At 41.7% G+C, this 13,621-nt stretch overlaps 1 non-coding gene across 1 annotated transcript; it reads right to left on the bottom strand.

Moving 5' to 3' along the window:
- Positions 1-5,797: 5,797 nt before the first annotated feature.
- LOC132638932 (small nucleolar RNA R71) lies at positions 5,798-5,904 on the bottom strand. Its single transcript, XR_009581989.1, has one exon. It is a non-coding gene; the product is annotated as a small nucleolar RNA R71 (small nucleolar RNA).
- Positions 5,905-13,621: the final 7,717 nt, after the last annotated feature.

Raw genomic sequence — 13,621 nt, 5'->3', positions numbered from 1 at the left:
CCTAGAAGTTCTCTCCCTCTATCTCTAATGTTCTTGGAGGCTCTTAGATGCAAATGACCAGCCCTCAAATGAATTTGTTATATATACCGACGTTAATGGGCCTCATGGGCCGAAATGTGAGTGCTTGGATCGGGTCTCAAGTAGCTGCCCCGCCATCCCAACTTGCATCGTCCATATCTCCTTATCCCGATATCATTTTGACAAGCAGTTTGTTGCGTTGAAAACTAGACTCAATGAAATTCATTTTAGGCTTTTGAAACACCTTAAGAAGCCTCATATACTAGGAGATACGCCTCCAACAATATAGGCTAAAATCGGGTCCGAGATTTTACTGAAGTTGTTCCGATTCATTTCGTTTAACTTCTAATCCTCTTCCAACCTCATGTGACCTCTTATACATACATATACACACTCATATACATCCATAACAATTCATATACGCATCTCGAAGGGTCCGGAGAATCACAATAACCTTATACATAACTAGAGAACTCACCAGCTTTGACGAAACTCCAATCGCAAAAGTATATTCATATCTTTTGTCCATCTTCTATATCATTACTAATAATCTCAAATACTTTAAAAGGTCACTCACATCACCTCATATACATACTCATAACGCGATTTCAAATCCTTTAGGTTACCATGTCACCTCGGGATACTTAAGGCAATCATATATATAACGATATTCTTACTACCTGATTAACTTTCCTTGAACCTTCTTAACTCATTCTTTCATGTCTTAATTCAAGTAGCACGGATTATTATGGAGTGTAACAGTAAGCCATGCGACGTCTAGGCCGGGGTCTCAATACCTTGGCACAATACTGTTTAGTGGAGATCAAGCTTTTGGTATCGTGATTATATCTCTCAGTAGTATTTAAAATTTTTCCTTTTGTAAAATATCTTCGTGCTCTGCAAAATGAACAACCTTATCAGCGTAAAGCGAACTTTACTTAGGGAGGGCTTCGTTACCCGTTCGTATACTCTTCTGCGCTGCTATTCCTCGCATCTTCTTCTTTTCTTGGCTTGTTGTCGTTACCCTGTTTTAAACATTCTAGCAAATGAGTTAGTGTAAAACATCTATGCTTGTTTTTTTTTTTTGGCATTTTCCATGCTTGTTTGTTCCTGCATCCACAGAAAAATTTATCAGTTTCCTATATGGTCGACCGCTCTCCCTGCAGATGGACTTCTTCTGTTCACATTTTGGCAGGAAAGGATACTCATTTTCCTTAAAATCTTTTATTTTTTTTGCAGAGATGAAAAGTTTTTGGGCGATGATTTTTGGAAACAACAACGGCTAAATAGGATTGAAACCCCTAAAATAGTACCAAATCTTAGGGAATTTCTAGGAAATTTCCCTAGATTCCCTCATTCGAGTGTGCATGGCGCACAAGCTGGATAAAGGCTCATGGCCTCGCCCATGGCAACCACACACAAGAGGAAACCTAAGTAATATCCTAAAGAAAACCCAATTCGCGAATGGTAATTAAAAATTATACAAAATTGAACCTGGAAAACGTAAGAGCTCATGACTGGGCATGAAAGCCCTTACAAATATGGCCAAAAAATGGCTGTGGAATGCCGTGGCATCTCCGCCATGGCAGAATCCTAAAGTCGCGTATATCGCCTGAAGGAAGAGAGGGAGTCGGGGTGGGGAGGAAATGATAGTAGGGTGGGTGGGTGTGGAAAGTTTATTTTAATAAATTTCCACCCCTTATTTTTTTAAAAAGTTCCCCCATTAGTTTTTAAAAGGGTTAAATTCAATCCCCCCTCTATTTTAAGTTAAAATAAAACTAAGTATTAAAATACGCGTATAACTTAAATAAAAATAGTTATTTAGGCAGATTAAAAGTCATAAATTTAAAATATTAGCTTCAAAACAAGGCTAATATTGATATAGCTTCGGAGAATATTTAAAAATATGAAAAATGCGGTCCAAATGAACCGTAATTCATGCGTCGTCTTAATTAATAGTATTCCCGAGTTAAACGGAGCAAGATACGCATTTTATTTTTGAATTATATTTATGAAAGTAAATAACTTGTAATTTTCTTGTAATTATCAATTTTTACAGAATAATAATTAAACGTCAATTTTTGCTATTTTCTCAGAATTTTTTAAACTTTAATTTTTGAGGAGCATCCTTGCTCCGTCTTTGAATCGGAATTTTGAAAGTTTAAAATACGCATCTTATGAGGTGAAAATTAGGTGTCAACACATATGTACTCGTGTCTGAAAGCAATATGTCTAGATTTTCCATTGTATATCTAGCTAAATGCCTTAGACATTGTTGCTTCACTGTCATAGTGCAGGAGGAAGGCTGGCATCAGTTGTGGCCACTAAAGCAATAAACTTGGATTCCATTGTGGAATGAGTAATGCACGTTTCTTTCTTACAAGCCCATGAAACCGCTCATCCACCTAAGGTGAAAATCCATCCAGACGTTGACTTGTTATGACCAACACTAGTCATCCAACTAGCGTCGCAATACCTTTCTAATACTGAAGGAAATCTGTTATAATACAAAACAAAAGACTTTGTCCTTTTCAGATAACCAAGTAGTCTCACTATACCTCTCCAATGGTCACCACTTGGACTACATGTACATGTTGACAATTTACAAACTGCAAAGCCAATATCCGGCCTTGTGCAATGCATAGCATGCATTATTTTATCAATTGCTGTCATGATCCAATTCGTTAGTCATGCGGACACCCACACTATCCCCCTGGTGGGCGAACCCTTTCCCTAACTACATCATTTGAATTAACCATGCAGAAGTAAAAGCGAAATTATATTAAGTCATCAATGGTAATCGAATATCATAAGTGCAAAAGTAAATACAACTACATCCCAAAACCTGATGTAGACTCGTACAAGAGCTCTAATACAACATAATATCCGAATGCTGAATAAGTCTCAAAATACAAAGATAATAACTATCTGAAGAATCAACATACAGATAGTAAGGAAGGAAATCCGGGCTGTAAGATCTGATAGTGGCTCACCCTGAATCTCTAACAAGAAGGCATCGGGATCACTCGCGAGGTCGGGAAGTAGAACCAGTGATGAACTTTGCACTCAAGAAAAAGTACAACAAGAGTAGTATGAGTACAACCTTAGTACTCGTATGCATCATAGGCCGACAATGATTAGGTCACACATATAAACGGAAAGAAATCAACAAGTAGAGCAGATAAGCAGTCAAGTACAGTCATAAAGCATGTTCAAGTATAAGATCAGATGAAGTGTATAAAATGCGGAGTCAACAGTCAAGTATAGATGAATGAATGTAGATACAATGCAATGCACTAACCAACTTTCCATTCTCGTACACTCATTCTAAGGGCAGTGCCTCAAAGTCATGACCTATGGGGGACCCGCAAAGTTCATGTACCCTCATTCCAGCAAATGACCTCGGAGATGAGCACTCTCTCGCTCTGTTAATGACCTCGAATCACGAGCACTCCCTCGCTCCGGTAGAGACCTCGGATCACGAGCACTCTCTCTCTTTTATGCTCTGTGGCAAGAACCTCAGAGGCTACACTCTCACTTATCATCATTTTAAATCACAGCCATATCAATTCACATAAGAAATATGAAATGCATGCCATGCATGAAATCATAATCAACAACACCGAATATCATAGGATCCACATATACTAGCCATGAGATGCAAATCAAATTTAATTCATCCATATTATCCTTCCTCGTTCATGAGATAACTGAGATATTAAGGGACAAAAAAAAATGCATCAAATTCACGAGTATAACAAACATGGCGACAAGTGATATGCCGTGAATTTCGACACATTTTATGCTTTTGTAACTAGAAGTGTTGCTTGTTTTTAAGTGTTTTTACATTGTTTCTTATGTTATTTTTGTGTTTTATAGGGTTGGTTAACTAAGGATCAGAAATGAGATGAAATGCTGAAAAACGGACAAATTAGAGCTAAATGACGGTCCGTGAGTTACGGACCGTAAGGTCCGTAACTCATGTTACGGACCGTAACGGGGTCCGTAACTCATGTGATGGTTCATACCATTGAACCGTAACAGGGCCTAAATTTCCAGAAAGTTTTCATTGAAACCGTCAGTGTTACGATGTAGTGTTACGGTCCGTAACATATCACTGTAACATCAGCCAAATTTCCAGAGAGTTGCCAAGTAAAGTCACAAGTTACGCCTCAGAAGGACGGTCCGTAACACAGGTTAAGGTCCGTCGCATGGTGGCCGTAACATCAAGCTGACAAATGACGAACTGAAGGACGAACCGTAACCTGGGTTACGGTCCGTAACGACGCCGCGTAAGGGTGTTTTTGTCCAGAAACTTGGCGCGATTTTTGTCCCTATAAATACTTAAAGTAGGGTTTTTATTTCATTATTCAGATTTCTTTTGGGAGCATAAACTCTAGGTCTTAAATATTAGAAGTGGTTGGAGCATTTAAAGCAACAACTTCACTCTCATTCCATCTTGTATTTGCATTGTAAGTATATTATGTTAACCTGTAAGCTTTCTTTGTTAGCCAAAACTATGAGTAGCTAATTTTAAAGCTAAGGTTGTGGATCCCATGATGGATATTATGTGAATGGGTTTCTAATATTGATATATGCATAATGGTTGTTATTATTTATTCTATCTTTGTGCGTTAGCGTTGGGTAATGATTGCAAGCATTAGCCGAAGCCATTATATTAACTTTTCTTGGAAAAGAGAGTTAATATTGGTAAGATTAAATAACAATGACTCGAGGCGTTAACCCTCGTTTAATAGACTAACTTAGGAATAAGAACAAGTCTAAATTGGCATTTTTGGTCGCTCTTCGATTGCAACTCTTTTATATTCGGAAGAATCATAAAGAGGAAATTTTGCTTAACTGTTGGGAAACATTAGGAAGTCCTTAAGAGATCAAGTGCATATTCACAGAACAACCATTAGAAATATATCACATTGAAACCTGAAGCATAATATCTAATCAAGTTGGGGAACACAACCTTAGTCTCTCTTTCGCATTAATTATATTTCAAATCAAGGTATTCAATTACATTATTCAACAACCAATTCAAACTATCCGGAATAGGATTAAAGCCTTTAAAGACTAGTATCGCATACGATTAGTACTCTTTTCTCTCCATATTCCCTGTGGGATTCAACCCCAACCTTATTGGGTTACTATATTTGACAACGTCTGCTTTACGCCATTAATAGGTGTAATTTGAGCGTATCAAATTTTGGTGCCGTTGCCAGGGAATACGGTTTAGAAATTACTGATTGTTGTGTACTCTTCTTTAAAACTTTTTCTATTCCATCACACCTTGTTTGCTGTTGTAGTGAACCAGGTGAACATGGCAGGAAGACCCAATCGCAATCATGGAAACCAAGGGGGAATCCAAGTGAACCATTCTGCATCAGAAGAAGAGGAGGATGAGAATGAGAATGTATTTACGGAATTCATCGACGAAGCTGATTATGCTTCTGCTGTAGTTCCTCCTAGAACGGGAAATGCTAATTTCAAAATTGATAGTTCTATCTATCAGCAATTGAAACTTGAAGGCTATTTCCGAAATTCTTCGGAGGATTGTCCACTCCGACACCTGAAGAACTTCCTGCATGTATGTTCTCAACAATCCCAAGGTGTTGTTCCTGTTGATGCACTGCGGTTACGGGTTTTCAAATATTCCTTGGCTGGACAAGCGAGGGAATGGTATGAAAAGCTCCCCAACAATACTATTCATACCTGGAACGAATTAGCCAATATATTTTTGAAAAAATGGTTCCCACCAAGCAAAAAGGCTGAGCTTCGGGACAAGATCTTTGAGTTCAAACAACTTCCGGGGGAACAATTATATGCAGCATGGGAGAGTTTCAAATATTATCTAGCTCAATCTCCGACTCATGGATTTCCGGATGCAATTCTCACCGAGAAGTTCTACAAGGGGTTAGATACCATGAATCAAATTGCTGTCAACACTGCAGCTGGGGGATGCTTCATGGATAAATCATTTGTCAACATCACCAGGTTGCTCGATAAGCTTACTACCCACAACCAAGCTTGGCACTCTAGTGATAGTGAAATCCTGTCATATGGTAGTCCCTCTGCTGCCGCGGTGGCCAAAGAAAATCATGAGCGAGATCATGCATTCGCTCAATTGCAAACCACCGTGGATTTATTATCGAAAAGGCTTACGGAAAAAGAAGCCAAAGGTGTGAATGTTGTCGACGAGATGCCACCTCATGCTCCCGGAATGTACCAAGTCTCTGAAGAAGCTTATCTAGAGGGGCAGCCACAATATGAGGATGCGAATTATGTCAACAACTCGCAAGGGGGTTATCAACGGCAAAATTATCAAGGTCCCGGTAATCACCCATGGCAAAAGCCTCAACAACAATTTCAAGGAATAATTATGGAAGAAATGATCAGGGAAATCTAAATCAAGGGAATTACAACAACTATAACTATGGCAACAAGAGCTCGAACCCCTACATTCCACCTAGGGGGCAAGCATCCAATTCCCAACGATGGAGAGATAATTCAGCTAGCAACTCTGCTGGCAACACATCTAATGATTCTGCGGAACTGAAAAGTATGATGCAGAAAATGCTGATGAATCAAGACAGAACAGAGAGCACAATCAAGGGAATGTCTCAGGTCCAACTATCTCATTCAGCTTCCATTCAGAAGCTTGAAGCGCAATTCAGAGATCTTTCCCGAGAAGTGCATACTCCTCAACGGGGACAACTACCGAGTGATACAGTTCCAAATCCAAAAGGTAGTGGAGTAAACTCTGTGGAGAATGTAGCTGCAATTAGCACCAGAAGTGGAAAAATACTTCAAGGTGCTAATAAAAAGGTGATTGATCTGGAACCAATTGTTGGAGAAGAAGCGCAGCCTGATGTATCTGATGATATTGTAGAGGAAGAAACAGAGGAGGAAGTCCCTATTATAGCGGAAGAGGAGCAGAACCTTGATAATCTCAAGGCACAAGGAGAAAAACAGGAAAAGGGGAAGGCAAAACTTTCTGGTGCTCTTCGCCCTTTGAGCCAATTGTTCAAATCTTCACCGCCTTTTCCTCAAAGGCTAGTGAGAAAAACAGAAGATGAGAAGTGCTTGCGATTTTATGATCAACTCAAGCAGTTGACGATGAACATTCCTTTCATGGACGCTGTCCAAGAAATGCCTGGCTTTGCTAAGTATTTGAAGGATCTTTTAACAAAGAAAAATAAGCCATTGAAACACGACACTGGGGGTATCACTCACCGCGTTAGTGCTATTCTTTCCAAGACCACAGTGCAAAAGAGGGAAGATCCTGGAGCATTCACAATTCCATGCACCATAGGGCAGCAGGATTTCGCCAGGGCTTTGTGTGATAACGGGGCTAGCATAAATCTTATGCCCCTGGAAATTTTCAAGAGATCGGGGCTAGCAATGCCAAGGCCAACTACCATGAGGTTGCAGATGGCTGACAGATTGATAAAAAGGCCAGTGGGGGTAGTTGATGATGTGCTGGTTCAAATCGGAGAATTTCTACTGCCAGCAGATTTCGTGATTCTTGATTGTGCTATTGATCAAGAAATTCCTATTATTCTGGGAAGACCTTTCCTTGCGACAGGGTGGGCTCTTATGGATTCCGAGAAGCACGAGATCAACTTCCGAGTGAACGATGAGGAGGTGACTTTGCACGCAAGCAAAGACATGAAATTACCTAGTCCTTATCAAAGTATTTCAGTCATCAATTCTGTTGATGAGGTGGATGAAGCGGTGGAATTTAAGATGGAGGAAGAATGCTTGAGTGAAGCACCATCGGCCATCTTGGTGAATTTTGATGCTGAACAAATGGAGGGATATACTGAGACAGTGAATTCACTCATCGGTCTGGGGTCTTACTCTTATGAGCCCAAGAAACTATCTCTTGATTTAGAGAAACGAACAACTCCTCCAGCAAAACCATCAATTATTGAGCCACCGAAGTTGGACCTCAAGCAACTTCTATCCGATCTTAAATATGTATTTCTTGGAGCAAATGCCACCCTCCCGGTTATTGTGTCATCACTCCTGAATGAGGTCCAAGTTCAAAGACTCATCGTAGTCTTGAGGAAGCATTTAAGAGCTTTGGGTTGGACTAGTGCAAATATTCGGGGGATTCCCTCCGGAATTTGTGAGCACCGGATACAAATGGAGGAGGAAAGTTCGCCAAGTATTGAGCATCAGAGAAGATTAAATCCACCGATGCAAGAGGTGGTGAAGAAGGAGATTATTAAGTGGCTAGATGCGGGGGTGGTTTACCCTATTGCCAACAGTCCATGGGTAAGCCCTGTCCAATGTGTGCCGAAGAAAGGAGGCATCACTGTTGTCCCAAACTCTAAAAATGAGTTGATTCCAACAAGGACTGTCACCGGCTGGAGAGTGTGTGGACTACCGGAAGCTGAATACCGCATCTTGCAAGGATCACTTCCCTATGCCTTTTATTGATCAAATGCTTGATCGGCTAGCTGGAAGATCTTATTATTGTTTCTTGGATGGGTACTCGGGGTACAACCAAATCAACATTGCATTGGAAGACCAAGAAATGACTACTTTCACTTGTCCCTATGGGACATTCGTTTTCAGCCGGATGCCATTTGGTCTTTGCAATGCCCCGGCTACTTTCCAAAGATGCATGATGTCCATATTCTCCGACATGGTTGAGAACTTTCTTGAAGTATTCATGGATGACTTCTCTGTGGTGGGAGATTCATTCGATGAATGTTTGGACCATCTTGATCGGGTGCTACAAAGGTGTGAGGAGACAAACCTCGTCCTCAACTGGGAGAAGTGTCATTTTATGGTAAAGGAGGGAATTGTCCTTGGCCATAAGATTTCAGAAAGAGGGATTGAGGTTGATCAAGCCAAGATCGATGTGATTTCACAACTCCCTCCGCCCATTTCAGTAAAAGGAGTTCAGAGTTTCTTGGGACACGCCGGATTCTATAGGAGGTTTATCAAAGACTTCTCTAAAATTGCAAACCCAGTGTGCAAACTCTTGGAAAAAGAGTCCAAATTCTATTTTGATGAGAAATGCATCAAGGCTTTCGACGAGTTGAAGCTGAAGTTAACATCCGCTCCTATTGTTGTGTCCCCGGATTGGTCACTGCCCTTTGAATTAATGTGTGACGCCAGTGGTCTTGCAATTGGCGCTGTGCTTGGTCAGCGGCTACACAAGATCCTGCACCCAATTTATTATGCCAGCAAAACACTGAATGGAGCTCAATTGAACTATACAGTAACGGAGCAGGAACTACTTGCCATTGTTTATGCCTTTGAAAAGTTCTGAGCTTATTTGTTGGGTGCCAAGGTAGTGGTTCACACTGACCATGCCGCATTGCGCTATTTGATGGCGAAGAAGGATGCTAAGCCTCGGTTGATACGATGGGTGTTGTTGCTACAGGAATTTGACTTTGAAGTCAAAAACCAAAAAGGGTCAGAAAATCAAGTAGCTGACCATCTCTCCAGACTGGAAGCACCAGGGAAACCGATTGATGTGCTGGATATTGATGACACTTTTCCAGATGAAAGAGTCTTGGTCATCTCCAATGATGTGGCACCATGGTATGCCGATATTGCCAATTATTTGGTGACTGGCATCGTTCCTGAAGAGTTGAAGGCATATCAAAAGAAGAAATTCTTGAGAGATTGTCGACAGTTTTATTGGGATGAGCCTTACTTATTCAGGACGTGTGCTGACAATATGATCCGGAGATGTGTGGCGGAATTTGAGGTGATGGATATTTTGAAGGCATGCCATGATTCTCCGGTTGGTGGGCATCACAGTGGAAATAGAACCGCAGCCAAGGTGCTAGAGTGTGGCTACTACTGGCCAGCCATTTATCGTGATGCAAATATGTTGGCACGCTCTTGTGATAAATGCCAATGCCAGGGTAGGTCGGAGGCATGAATCCCCGATGAATTTTGTTCTTGAGGTGGAGCTATTTGATGTATGGGGAATTGATTTTATGGGGCCCTTCGTGAGCTCCTACAGCCTGAAATACATTCTTGTCGCAGTGGATTATGTCTCCAAATGGGTGGAGGCGGTGGCCTTGCCTAACAACGATGGTAGGAGAGTCAATGCCTTTCTAAAAAAGAACATTTTTACTAGATTTGGCACTCCTAGAGCTATTATTAGTGATGGTGGCTCTCATTTCTGCAACAAACCATTTGCCGATCTTCTTGAAAAATATGGCGTGCATCACAGGGTTGCCACTCCATATCATCCTCAGACGAGTGGTCAGGTTGAGGTCTCAAACCGAGAGATAAAAAGCATCTTGGCGAAGACGGTCAATGTTAATCGCACTGACTGGTCCAAGAAGTTGGATGATGCTTTATGGGCATATCGCACGGCGTTCAAAACGCCTATTGGGACTTCACCGTATAAGTTGGTATTTGGGAAGGCATGTCATTTGCCTATTGAGCTTGGGCATAAAGCCCTTTGGGCATTGAAAAAGCTTAATATGGATTGGCATGAAGCAACAAAGCTACGATTGTTTCAAATCAACGAGATGGATGAATTTAGGTACAATGCCTATGAAAGTGCAACACTGTACAAAGAGAAGATGAAATACTATCATGACTTGAAGATCCTAAAAAGGGATTTTCAGCCAAAGGACTTGGTCTTGTTGTACAATTCACGCCTAAAGTTCTTTCCAGGCAAGTTAAAGTCTCGGTGGTCTGGTCCTTTTGAAATTGTAAATGTTTCCCCAAATGGAAGCGTCATTGAGGTGAAATCCGAGGATGGCACTCGGACTTTCAAGGTGAATGCACAAAGAGTGAAGCATTACCATTGGTGTATTGATGATGGTAAGGTCTTTGATAGGTATCGGTTGAAATACGGTTCCTGAACTCGAAAATGAGGTATCACGTCGAGTTGTGACGTTAAACCAAGCGCTGTGTGGGAGGCAACCCACATTTACCGCTTTGTAAGTAGTTTAAATTTTGTATCTCCTTTGTGTTCTTTTGTGTTTTTGATGTGCTAATGTGGTAGGAGTTTGAGAACTGAAGAGGCCTCAGAACTGCTGAATTTTCTCAGACGAGACGCTCCACGTTACGGCCCGTAACTCATGTTACGGTCCGTATCATGTAGCGTAACAAGCGATAAGAAAAAGCAGAAATCACTGAAGGATGAAGAAGAGTGTTACGGTATGAGTTACGGTCCGTCGTACGTGTTACGGACCATAACACCAGATCGTAACTTTGATAAAAAAATCTGGGCACTCACTGGAAATTTCGCACCCGTTACGCCAGGTAATACGGACCGTAACACGGGTTATGATCCGTCGATTGTAGTGCCATCATTAATGAATAAGGAAAACGGGGTCGTTTGGTTTACCATAACACGTGATACGGTTCGTATCTCGAGTTACGGTCCGTAACAGGGAACGTAACCGTCGGGCATGTTTAAATACATGACCCTACGGTTACCAAAAATTAAAAAAAAAAACAAAAAAAAAAAACGAATCGATCCCTCTCTCTCCCATAACTCCCTTCTCTTCCATAACTCCCTTATTTTTCTTTTCATCTCCCCTCTCTACATCTCCTGCTCTTCTTCATATTTCTCTCAATATTGTTGCTATTTACTTGTCAACATCACTGCTTTAAGTTCGAGTTTCATCCCAGAAATCGCCAACGATCAGGTATTACATGTCTTGACTCTCTTCTTTTAACTATCGACGCGATTGCTGTGATTTTCATGAGTAAATTCGTATGATATGCATTGAAATTCGTACATTGATTGTCTTGAATGAATTTCAATTCCCATTGATAAATTATGCGGGATTTGACAAAAGGTTGGGGGTTGGGATTGGTATCTGTGCTGTTTGAGAGACTCGTGGGCACAAGCACATTGTTTTCCACTGAGTCGGAGCGCATTCCGATTGAAAGTTTCATTCGTGAAATTCCTAAATTTGTTTGCCCACCAACTGTTCGATAAAAGTTCTCAATGAAAACTTTGGTAAAACTGGGTGAAGTCTGAGTAACCCGAGGTATGTGAACGGATAAAATATTGTTTTACACCATACCCAAGAAGCATAAAGTCGAAAATCTAGGCCTCATGCTTAAAATGAGAAAATTGGCCAAGCAATGTGTCTGTTGGTTCAATGCCCGTCGTTCAAAGTTACGGGCCGTAACATCACACAGTAACACCAAGAATTTCCATGAAAACTTTCTGGAAATTTGAACGATGTTACGGTGAGGTGTTACAGACCGTAACCAAAGTGACGGACCGTAACACCACATCGTAACATCGAGGATTTCCATGAAAACTTTCTGGAAATTTAAATGATGTTACGGTGAGGTGTTACGGACCGTAACACGTATGACGGTCCGTAACCTCGTACCGTAACTCCTATGATTTTTCAGAAAACTTTCTGGAAATTTTGGTTACGTTACGGTACCATGTTACGGACCGTAACGCGTATCACGGTCTGTCGACTGTGTTACGGTCCCTGTGTTAGAAATGAACAAACTGAGTTACGGTTGGTAGATACGGACCGTAACACGTATGACGGTCTGTCGACTGTGTTACGGTGCCTGAGCTAATTGAAGCCTTAACTTGAACCAATAACATGTATAATTGAATAGCTTCTCGTGTATTATATCTAACTTTACCTTACACAGGTATGGGTAAACCAAGGCAAGCAAAGAAGGCTTCACCTAAGGTTGCGGAAAAAGGAAAAGGTCGTGCTGCAAGCAAAGTAACCTCAAGGCTACGCGACGACAAGCTAATCAAGGACGCCAGGACTACAAAGCGGACAGTCGCACCTAGCAGGCCATCCCTACCAGTCGTACCGAGCCGGCCAGCCCCACCATCAAAAAGTTCCTCCTCGGCTGAGGAGTCGAGTTCGCCGAGTTCGTCGAGCCAGAGTGAACCCAGGCAGGCTGCCACCCCATCACACCGAATTCAACCATCTATTAGACAGCCTACTGCGGAGGAGCGCGAAAAAGAGCGCGAGCAGGAAAGGAGAGAACTTGACATTCGGATGCAGGCTATGAATGAGAAGATCCTCCGGTTTTCTGTGGAGGGATCTGAAGACTTGTACAATAAAGGTTGTGAGCTAGCAAAGAATGAAGGAAAGGACCCGAGGAGGAGTATTTTCGAGGAACGGAACGTCAGTTTCGATGGCCTTGAAGGATATTCGGGCATTCGTGACACTATCCGATTCCACAAGCTAGAGTTTTTGAAAAACCCAGTGGGGTCCTACATCCCGGCTCTTGTTCGGGAATTCTACGCTTCGTATGGGGCTGCTGTATTCAAAGCACTGAAGAAAGGGCAGCGAGCAACTCAAGTGCCGGCAATGACTGAGGTAGTACTGCGGAAAAAGAAAATTGATGTCTCTCCGTCGGCCATATATAAAATACTATTCGGGGAAGATTGTATTGAGCCTACAGCGGCGGAAGAAGGGGAGTTTATCTACAAAATGGAACAGAAAGATACAATCTCCGTCAGAAAATGGGTGGCCTCAGTGATTGCACGGACGACAGATCCCGAATGGGCAATAGTGCCAAAGTTGACAGCCACTGCACGGATTTGGAAGAACACCCTCACGACAGAGGCAAAGTTTTGGTGGCAGATTGTTCTGTTCCGCATCCG

Source organism: Lycium barbarum, chromosome 4, assembly GCF_019175385.1.
Source record: "Lycium barbarum isolate Lr01 chromosome 4, ASM1917538v2, whole genome shotgun sequence".
In the NCBI taxonomy this organism is placed as follows: Eukaryota; Viridiplantae; Streptophyta; class Magnoliopsida; order Solanales; family Solanaceae; genus Lycium; species Lycium barbarum.
This window is presented reverse-complemented; position numbering and strand designations above follow the sequence as displayed.